The sequence below is a fragment of the Opisthorchis viverrini genome, assembly GCF_000715545.1.
Source record: "Opisthorchis viverrini unplaced genomic scaffold opera_v5_135, whole genome shotgun sequence".
Taxonomy (NCBI): Eukaryota; Metazoa; Platyhelminthes; class Trematoda; order Opisthorchiida; family Opisthorchiidae; genus Opisthorchis; species Opisthorchis viverrini.
Window position 1 is genome coordinate 439,909 of NW_008751792.1, and position 11,781 is coordinate 451,689.

Consider the following 11,781-nt stretch of genomic DNA (forward strand, 5'->3'; position numbering starts at 1 on the left):
CTATGAATTCTGACTAGTGGAACTCAATTACCGTCTCTGTTCAACATTTCTACAAAGGATATACTTTATTGGGAAAATTCGCAGTCAAAGCATCAGAAACTGACCTTCAGCCTGGCGAAGCCGGCACTACGATCCATTCTTCTGCGCTCAAGAAGAGCTTATGACCGCTTAAAATACATTTGCGCGTAGACTGAAAATTTGACGATCTGCGAATTTTTCCTGGCTCCTTGTTCCCGTTTTTCGAAAAATATCCTAATAAATCATGAAGGATAGTTGCGCAGTCTATAAGTGTGTTCACCTTCTATTTTATCAAGCACACAGTACAATGAAATCTGGCTGTAACAACGGTATTTTCCTCAGCTTAGTTCTCGGTCTGAACCTCCCAAGCTAGCTTTCCCCTCAAAAATGACCACCAAAGATGCACAACGTGTATTAACGCCCAAAACCAAATAAAAAACATTTGTACAACACGTCGCACATAAAAGCACGCCACGAATAAAAGCACGACAACATTCTGGAATTTCTGACGCCTTCTGGATGCAGCATTGGGAACCAACATTCGGCCAATACTGAGTTATGATTAGCTGTTGGTTCAGGCTGTCGACCAATCGGAGCTCGCCTTGGTGCCGGACCGGCAAGCGGTCCGAAATTTTTGGTCAGTTTTATGCGGGGTAGACTTCTCGGCCGTAGTAGCGGCTCACTGCGGATGGTAAAGCGGTATCGGTGTGGAATTTCGCCTAAAACTTCTACAATGGAGACCATTCGAAATTTGGGGGAATCCTTTGGTTCCGCGTGGATTTATTGTCACAGTTTTCCCATCGATTGGGATTATCTCACTGGAACAGACGAGCGACACCAAACGCATCACAAAAGGGCTGACAAACATTTCAAATAGAGGCCTCAGACCCAAAATCCCCACACCGTTCATCCAGACCGAAAAAAAACTTGGATTTATGAGCTCCTGTCATTGATACTGTTGTGCTGTGGTCAATTTCGCACAGATCACCGACACATTTTGCCTCAGGTCGGTAACTTGAGGGCACAGGAATAATATCCGGCGTCTTTTCTATGAGTTCCTTGAACATGACATTTCTAAGCTGCTTGATGCTTACAGCGACATCCTGTGCTCCACTTATCCGCCAGGAGACACGAAAATCTATGCGGATAATCACCATGCGATTATCCTTTGAAGACATTAATGGGGGAAGCGCTGCTATTTACAGAGGGGAGTTTTATGGAATGGAATTGATACAGAGACTTATTCTGCCCCCGGACAGGACACTATTTGAGGCAAACGGATGACTTTTGCACCTTGTGGTCAGGCGACCGCTAGTTGGTTCTCCTAGATAGGCAATTGCCACTAGACCTAGTGACTGTGGCTGCACGACTGGGTTGGTACTTCGTCCCAATCTAATTATCTTCATCTAGCTACTAGAGTGTGGTTCACATCTCCAACTCCCCTGGCTGTAAGAGGTTTCGCTCGCGTGGAATTTCTGTGGTTCGTGTGGACTTCGTGAATCCTTGAGTTTTGAATCAACTGAATTTGATTGGCCCGTCGAACTCCTCCATTTCACTAGTTCTTCTTCCCTCTTTATACTGCTTTGATTTACTGATCCATCCTCGATTTCCGTCGCACCGCGGTCAGATTTGCTGGATCCTGACCACTTCACAGAGTATTCTTCGGCTTCGCGCAGTTTTCACTTGTGCTGTTTGAACTTCTGGTTCATATGCTGTTTGGCTGTACTTATCACTGGCCTTGAGCTTACCCATATAGTTTGGCGTTCACTACCAACTTGTTATTGGCTTTTCTGTTTTATTTTTCGTGCGGTTTCCAGTCTGATGGTTTCGAGATCTTCTGTCTTCAGAGGTCGGTGGAATTCTCGGTGGAATACCACGATTCCCCAAACTCTTCGTTCTGACTTTGTGTCCTTCTTGATCCGCATGTACGGGAACGAATGCAAACTGATCAAGTCGCTTAGCAGTGAGTTGGCGGTCGTGCAGAGTCGTAGCCACCACCCTTGCAGTCCGCTTGTTGCATTCTTACACTGAATTTCGAGTGTGAAGTTGAACTCTTCGTGGTCTCCAATATTCTTTTTGGTTTTCACAGTACCTTCCAAAGTGCCCCTGTAGAGTATTACGCTGCCGTTTTGGTATACTGCCGTGAAATTCTTGCAGTCCTCTCAGAACTGTTCTTGACACAATGGGGGAGTTTGCTTGCGTTATTGAATTGGCCGAGTTCGTTTTCGTTCCAAAGGTGCAATTTCGTTCCAGGTGCAATTCCTTGGACTTGGAAAGTTTTGTATAAAAATGTCATTCTTTTGAAATTTAACTCCCGTGTAGTTGCAGTGTGTTTCGGGTTGTATGGTGTTTAGAAGCAACTTTGTTTGACGCATCCGGAGTGATTATAGTGTGGCAGAGTTTCGAAATCGGTCCGTGTGAGTTGCCTTATTGTCTGTAGATGTTCCATTGGACGATCTGAAGATGAGCATGTGATGCTTCTGTTCTTGATGTTGTCGTCGGGAACGTTTAACGACCGACTCGTTTGCAGCAGTGTAGTAACGGTATTTTCCTCAGCTTAGTTCTCGGTCTGAGCCTCCCAAGCTAGCGTTCAAGTCAAAACAACCACCAAAGGTGCACAAGGTCTATTAATGCCCAAGACGAAGTCAGGAACAGCTGTACAGCGCTTCGTATATATAGCGTAAGCGGTTATAACTTTTTGGAAGTTCGAACGTGCCCTGGATGCGCCATTGGCAACCGGCATTTGGCCAATACTGGGTCTTGATTGGCTGTTGGGTCCAGATTTCTGACCAATCAGATCTCGTCTTGATGCCGGACCGGCAAGTGTCTCGAATTCTTGGCAAATCTCGTGCGGGTCAGGCTTATCGACCGTAGCAGCGCCCTAAAGACGTCGGTAAAGCGGGATCCGTGCGGAATTCCGCCTAACAAGCAGTTTGCTCAACCTGGCAATGACACAAGTGCCATCGACGTAATTTCGGATTCACTTCGTGGAGGACAATCCGTTCCAACTGTTTCATTGTGACCTTTGCTGTGAATCCTGAAATTAGTGACCCTATTGATGCTTCTGTCGTGTGTTCATGATATTCTCCGTTGATTTGTGTGATTGGGCATAGGTTGGGCATTTCACAGATGTCATCTTTTTCTAAGCTTCAAATGACCGTACGTAACTAGGCTATTGTGTGCTGTTATGTCATACAGTCTGGTTGAACTCGTTCACCCTTGTGGATGTATCGCTTGAAAATTCAGTTGCTCGACTGTGCAACAAAATACGTCATGATATGCGGTTATTCCGAGGACTTTGTAAGAATAATTTCAAGTAGAACATAAGGTTGATGGAAACTCGGGGATTGTGCTTACCTGTTGAGCCTCAGGAAGGACGAAACCGGTTGTGGGCTTTTGAATAGTTTTCAGCAACCTTGTGAGTAGCTTCCTTTATGAAAATTCATTCAAACCAGTTTTAGTGCGTCTAGGTTGTAATTTTAGCATATGCCGAGCGGAAATCAGGCTATGGATGAGAATTTATTGCGTGCGCAAAACGCCCACGCCCTTTTGTATGTTGTGAGGGGAGGGCTCACTTCGTTTTCGCGTGCCAAGCAGAAGCAGGAATACGCACGTTCTCGCATGGTTTACGTACACCTCAAGTTATGAGTGTCCCCCATCTCCATTCTCAAGTTAGTTGACGTGTGTGTATGGACGTGAGACTGTTCGAAAGTGAGACTTCTTAATAATTTTTCAATCGGATCCCTGATTCAAACGAGCTATTGGACGGCAACACACTTATGATTTCTTTATGATGAGAGTAAGGGAGACAACTGTGGCTTGGTCAACTGAGTTAATCAGTTATACCTATCAAAGCTGAAGCAACATGAATAGTCGATCGATGATGGTGTCAAAGATTGGAAACAAATGACAAACCGACCTTCGACCCACTGAGCTGTACTTTTTTCCAAAATAAACCCTAAGGAACTCAGCATTACAGAAAAGTTTGGTAAGCAGTTGGTCAATCGGCATTGTTATGCCCTTTCTCCTCATTCCACGCATTGGGGCTCTCGTTAGGAGCCCTTTGGTAGCCGGGAAACCAACAAAATCCAACCCGAATCTTTGCCCATGGTCTTCTTTAGTAGGTAGTGTGTTGTAATATTAGTAGTTTTGATGAATTCAGTGGTAACTGATTGGGCAACTTTTGATCTGTTCGACGAGCTTGACAATGGATCTACAGACGTTTCGTTACCTTTCTATAAAATGTCATCAGGAACTACCCACGCAAGAGAACACTGATAATTTCTCCTCAGATGGTGACGATACGTTTGAAAATCAGTTGCCAAGCTCTATGAACATATTAGCGGCCAAATCATCAATTAGCAGCTGTTCAATGGATTTACGAGTAGAGTGCTCCGTCGAGATGAACGGTGTGCCTTCTTGATAAGTTATTTGCTTGATGTAGGAGAATGAGTAGTTGAATGAATATTCCATGCCTCTCATCTTGTACCTGTGAATCATACATGTTGATGAATATACTTATGTTTAGCAAACTGTGCGACCAATCGCCCGTGAAGTTATTGTTGAAGCTAAAAAAAACGGGCCTTGCTCAAGCGGGTCCTCGAATCACGAATTGGGTAAAATTGCTGAGTCACGGCAGCACGGCTAACCATAGTTTGAACGCGAGCCATCCGTTGTGACCAATACAAGCTCGTTTTCGACCGTTGCAGTGATACATATGAATCTGATCAATTTTTCCTCGTATGGGTGTGATGGCAAATGCGCTCGGCTTGGAGCACATCTACGGCTCATATACGATGATTCGATTTGAATGAGCCATCCATCCTCTGCTAATCAAAGGTGAAGTGCCTGATAAGTACGTTGGAGGAAACGTCATTATGCACTAAGTTATTTTTAGCAAGGTGATATATCAAGTCAACTGCTTCCCCCTCTGTTGCTCCCGATGTCTTCCACGTGACACCGCGTTTCCCAACGCCGATTGTGCCGTTGTAATGTTTCCAATTAATTTCAGACTACTGAAATCAAATACAGTAGGCGCTGTGTCGAGAAACAGTTTGGGAGACCGGAACGCGCACGAACTGAGTGCGTTTTCAGTGTCCCAGTGAACTGAACATGTTCAGTCTCACGTTTGGATTAAGTATAACCAAATATACACGATGAGTTCTGACTTTTATTGGGTCGCGTCTAAAGTACAAACAGTACATGACAATTACAAAACTACCGAGTAGCTAAGGTAACAACTTGAACGGGCGCGATTCGTGATTATATTCTTGTGCTCTGAGTCTACAGAACCTTATAAATGCTCTCTTAAGGGAAATTTTATCTCCAGTCTAGATATGTAAGGGGATATCCATAGAACTCCGACCAATCACCAGGAAACACAACGATCGTTTGCTCGGTACAGTCAAGAGCAACATGGAGCAGCTTGGTCTCCACTTGGTCGACGTCGTCCGTCATTGAATCCGACAAATCTAGCATCCGATCGACGTGCATCAGAAGCATACAATGCAAACATCTTCAAAGCCAAATAAGTCTGCCTGGAGGGTTAGCCGTCTAGAAGTGAGTACTGAGTGAAAGCTGAAAAAATAGCATGGTGCGCCCTGGAAAAGTTGAGTTTGGGACGCACCAATGTCCGATAAAACTGAAGTTCTTCGATCTATCAGCTTAATTGACTTTCCATTCATTTGGACTTCAGATTGGTCTCACCCAGCCTACCATCGCACATCTTCAAGTTGTTCGTCTACGCAGTTAAACGAATATCGGTAGATTATTGATATTCTGTACTCTTCTTGACCTTCTCTTTCACGCTTTGGTATGATTTGTTATTCATGTAGAAGCGGCGGCCTTGGTTAGTGATCTTTGTCAGACTAACCGGTCTGCAACGATTGAGTTTATCCCCAAACATAGGGATGAATAAAAATTGGTCACAGAAAATTTGCGATTCAGACGATAAACGGTACCAGACTGCCACACAGATATTCACACAACACAAATGTCAAACAAACAATTGTTCTTCCAAGCGAAATAGATGGGATTCATCTCCTCAGGGAAACTTTTGTTAGACTAAACTGTCGAGGACAAAGCATTTTTGTTTGTACGGAATTGTTGGCGAAATATAATCATTTGCAAACAAATTTGGTTTTGCGAGAGACTCAGCCGGAACCCAGCTGAATGTATCGCGATATCTTGAATACTGTAGCAACTGAAACATGAGGCGGCCTGGTGCAGCACATTCAGTTGCATGGAAACATCACAAACGACAGATTCTGCTGAGTTCCAGCTGAGTGTATTTCGCTAATTTCGTGCGATTTGGTTTCAAGTGCAACATAAGGTTGACGGGAACTTGGGGACTGTGCCTACCTGATGAGCCCCAAGAAGGGCGAAACTTTGTGTTCACTTGAATCCAAATTGCATGAAATTAGTGAAATACACTCTGATATCACGGATACTGAATGCACCATTCAGGGCGTACTCGGATGGTGCGTGCACTTTGTTCTGGCAAGAATAAGTAGTATAAGTGTGCAAGCCTGATATAGGGCCAGTTAAATGTTTTCATCTTTCTGAGGGAAGGTGGGAGTACAGGCCGAACTCCCATCGGCCTTAGGTTCTGCTTGAACGCTAAATTTATGCAGTTCACGAAGAACACTAGTTTGCGAATTCCGTTGGTGCTAACAGAAGATCCTAATGCATTTCCGTGTCTGAATATGCTGTAAAAAACAAGATATATATATATATATATATTGTTGAGAACCATTCGACAGTCTACGAATTTTTATTAACATTATGATTATCAAATTGTGAGAAGGTGGCCAAATAAGTTCGGCGGGGAACTAAATTGGACAGAATTCGACAGATAATGTCACTTGCACACAACTTTCGTTTTAGGAGGCGGGCCAACTTTTTCCACCCGAATCTCTCGCTTTTGTCTCCTTTAACAGGTCATGTCTCACCAGGCCACCTCATGTTTCAAAGGGTAGAAATTTCGGGATATCGCAACATGTTGTTCTTAGACGCAAAATACTACTCATAAGGTTGCTGGAAACTTTTCGATAGCCTATTTCTGTCCTTGTTGGGGCTCATCAGGAAGTGGGAAACCAGTTGGTTTTCAACGAGATGAGCAACTGTAATTTGACCGAGCCTTTCTGGTTCATGGTGCTCGCGTCGTGAAGGTGCACGAGATTTTGACGCGGCTTTGAAAGGATCATCATGCAAGGGCTGGGTAATGTTCAACGAAAGACCTTTGTTTCACCTGATTTATGGAAAAATACTTGCAAAGGGCAAAAGCTGTTGAACTGCTCCTGGCTAGCCCATACCCTAGACGAGAAATTCAACCGCGTTCCAGTTGAATCCCCGGCAAACTGGTATGCTAATGAGTGTAGTTCGCCAACCTCGTGCAATTAGGGTTCATTTAAAACATAAGGTTGACGAAAATTCGGAGATATTACACCTACCTTATGAGTTTCAACAGAGGCAAAACTACTCCGGGGCTGTCACAGAGTTTTCAGCGACCTTATGAGTAGCGTATTATACTTGGAAAATGTATTGTGATATCTTCAACATCGTGCCAACTGACAAATGAGGCGGCCTGGCACGGAAAATTCATTTGATTAGGAATATCATAAATGAGGGATTTGACTTTGTTGCAGGTGGTTCTACCGTCAAAACTAAATTGGTATTATTATTAATTATTATTATTATTATTATTATTAGTGTTACTGTTCAGAAACTGTGATTTCTCAAATATCGTGCCAACAGCACATTCAGTTGATTAATATTATAAACGAGAGATTCACTCTCTCGTGGAAACCAAATTGGTCTGCAGATGAGTGTATTTGTCGCATTTGGTTTCAAGTAGAACATAAGGTTGACGGAAACTTGAGGACTGCGCCTACCTGATGAGCCCCAAGAAGGGCGAAACCAGTCGTGGGCTGTCGAAGAGCTTTCAACAACCTTGTGAGTAATTTCAACTTTTACTCTTCGCGCAATAAAGCTTTCAGATAGATTGTGAGCGCACCGGCAGCGAAGCGTCAGTGTTGGACGATGAGGTTATACTGTCGGTGACGATGATGATGAAACAATCTTTTCGCTTCCTTACCATCTCTCACCGCTGAGTCTCTCCGTGCCTAAGTAAAAGCACAAATTACTAATGTATAAGGCTCCGTGATGTTTTGTGTTTTGAAGAGATAAAACAAGCTTTGTTCCATTGGTGGTCTCGATCGCATTTCATGTGTATAGTTCCCTCCTCATTCTGGTGTGTCTGGAGAGGAACCGCAGCCGTTGGTTTGACTTATTTGGGAAATTATCTGGAATTCCAGCTTTGAATCAGTCGACGAAGACAACTTGGTCCGGATGCAGTTGTCGAGTTGGCCAAAGCAAACTGTCCATCAGAGTGAAACGATAGATGAATAGCTCCGTTTGTTGAGTTTCAAATTTAAACACCTCAATGATCATCGAGATCTTCTTGAGTGACAAATTACAACCGGAAGCAATAATTACCTACGGTTCAAGTGTCCCCTGTGCACAGGGGTCTTTCAGATGAAAAGCACTGTGTTTTCCATACTCTCAATTTTGTTTTCGGAAAAAAGGTTACAAGAACACGCCATATTTCTCTGCCTATGAAACAGAGTATCATGTTACTTATTATCTTGACGAAACACACTACTCATGAGGTTGCTGACAACTCTCTGGCAAACCACTACCGGTCATGCTCTTCTTGTGGCTCAGTAAAGAGGCGTACTTTCTAAGCTTTCGTCAAATCTATGTCCTACTTTAACCCAAATTGGACGTATGTCGACAACTATTCCCAATTGCTCACGAATTTGGTTTTGACCGGAGACTCAGCTGATTGCAGCTGACTCTAACGTTCATGACGGTCTGCTTCAGCTGAATGTGCTGCACCAGGTTATCCCATGCTTAAGTTGTTGCGATATTCGAGACATCACAATACGTTGTTGGCTCGACGTAACACATTGTCCACAGGGTTGCTGAAAACTCTTCGACAGCCCATGACCGGCTTCGTTTTTAATGGGGCTCATCAGTTGGGCAGTCCCCGAGTGTCCTACAACCCTATGTTCTACTAGATGCTGCATGATTCTAACCACCATCAATCACTGTGTCCAGTCAGTATATCCCAGTATTGACAATCGATGTTAGCATAGAAACACGTCACAAATGGCAGATCTAGGTAGTTACCTTTCCGGGGGTGCCAAGAACTGTCGCTCTGTAACGGGACCGTTTTGGTAAATAATCTTTAAACTTCCAAAATTTTCCCCACAAACTTCTTGTGCATACATTTTACGGTTGTCTAATTGGTTTCTTCGATAATGTAGCCATCGACTCCCATTCTGTTCCGTCTGCCTCACGTGCCTTGGCTACGTGATTATCGAACCACGTAGCGAGTATTCGCACATTCAAGACTCCCCATACTGTAGTTTGGTGAGATGCGACATCTGATGGCTCTCACTGAGGATGAAACAGCTGTACAGCGCTTGCTTCTCCAATTCTTAGCATAGATTAACTTCATTTGTAGTATGAATTGCCACTGGAACTTATCGAATCTCTTCACACTTACAAGAAGCTATCTCACCTAGCGGGTAACCAAGATGTTGGTTTGGAAGCAACAGCCAAGGCCTCCTGTGGAAATGAGAGCAACTTTGTCCTGGTCGCACTATACTACTAATGAAGTAAAATCTCAGTCGAAAATTCCTGACCATTTCTTCAGGGGTTCAACAGTTTTGGTTGATGCCAAGTATTCGCGTCGGATTAGCCGATCATCGTTGGTCAAATCACTGGACGCCTACGCATAGTAGGAGAACCACGACGGTTTGTGCTTAGTCGAAGGTGACGCCTCACGCAAGCCTCTGACGCCGATGTTGACCAGAAAGAATGGGATAGGCGGGCCTAAAGTCGATGGCACAACAGTAGATGTTCATCATGGAGGTACTGGCATCATCCGTCATTTCCTTTAAAAATTCAGCATAATGCCACATCTCGTCAGTATAGAACCGTTCCGGAATTACCAGGGAGCGCCCGTTAAAACACCACTGAGTTGATGGAATAAGTTTCTGTCACTGCGAGTAATCTTGTTTAAGAGTGAACCTAATCGGAGTTCCAAGAAATGTCCCCTGCGGTAGCCAAGAGACGGATCGATAACAGCTGGCACCTTCAAGTTGTGTTATTCCATTCAAACCAAGTGTTTTACACTACTCTCGATATTTGAAACTTCATTCTTATTGGATCAAGAGCTGTTAAATTGGGGAACAAAACGTCCCGGAAAATGTCAGAATGGTTCTGTTCTGTGGGACGGAGTTATATTATACAAGGTTTATCGCGTCACTATGCTAGCGCGGTGATTCTCAATCCAGTTCCCCATTCTCTGTAAATTGATCAGTATCACGTCCAAACCCCTCAAAGTACCAAAATAAAAGTGCAACGGGTATTTTCATGTGGAAAATTGTTCTGATGAATTACGACTGTTTCTGCATCTCAATCGATAGTGTATGATATAAAACCAAATCGTATGCGTGAATTACATATATTGCGCAGATAATTTGACGAAGAAAATACTCAGTGTTCGCGTGTCCAGTTTTTTGCTTTCCCTGACTATTCACAACTTATCGAATATTTGGTGCTCTGGAGCAGAGCATAACTCTCCTCCTCGTTCGTCTTACTTTGCCAGCCCAAGTCTTCTGTTAGTTTTAAACGAGGCAGACACGAAACTCCGGTTTTAGAACAAATAGGAGGTCAGGACAGGAAATGTTCGCTAATAGAATGCCCGAATTTGTTCAAGGTGCTCCGGAAATTTCCCTTCGAAGCTGCCATTCCGGCTGCACGCCGTTTATCATCAAGTAAGTCGAGATAAGCATTGAGATTGAACAGAGTTTGGAACGGTCAACTAGAGTTCATGTACGTCGGGCTATCTTAATCACTGATCTATGTTTTTCATACATAGAACATTTAGTACAAAATACCTAAAGCGAAAGGCACTTAAGAAGCGAATAAATATGCTGTTGTGATTAAACAAAAGTCAACTTGAGGACAAGGCGTGAAACGCCATTGAAGTTCCAAGTACATCAAGGCAGATCTATTATTTGAAGAGGCGCCAACAGGAAGGTAAACTGACTGCGAACCTGAAATGTGTCTCACTTCGGTCTTCTGGTTCTGTCCGGTTACGATAAAGCCAAGCTCATGGTTTTCTCTTCCTGATAAAGACTTTGCCACAAATGATTAAAGCCTAATACATGGTTTTTTCTAGGATAATTTTCTGGCTTCTAGAAGTTCGAATTCGATGCAATTTTTAATGGTACACTCCGTGTTCCACACCGGAGTTTTTCGTAACACACTACCATCTAGTATCAGATTTATGCAAAAACCTCATAGATTTGATAAGCCTCTTTTCATGTACGCGTTAAGAAGGACCAAAATGAGTAGATTTAGTAAGTGGAATGTCTCTAACAAAACCGATTAACTGAAGCTGAATATTCCTTACATAATTTGCCATTCTGAGCTACGAGAAACCCCTGTTTCAAATGTTTGTTTCCGCAGCACACCGAGTACCTTTTTGAAGCCGAATATGGACGTATAGAAGCGTTGGTGATGAGGGCTAATCATACTCATGTTTAGCTAGTGACCGGAAGATCTGTGGTTCGAAACTCTCCACTGAAGTCTTGTGAGATCCGTAGTGTTCACAATCCCAAATAGGGGTGAAACAGCTCTACTGTGTCTCTTGATTTTTTCAGCATAAGTTGGCCTCACCGACAGGAT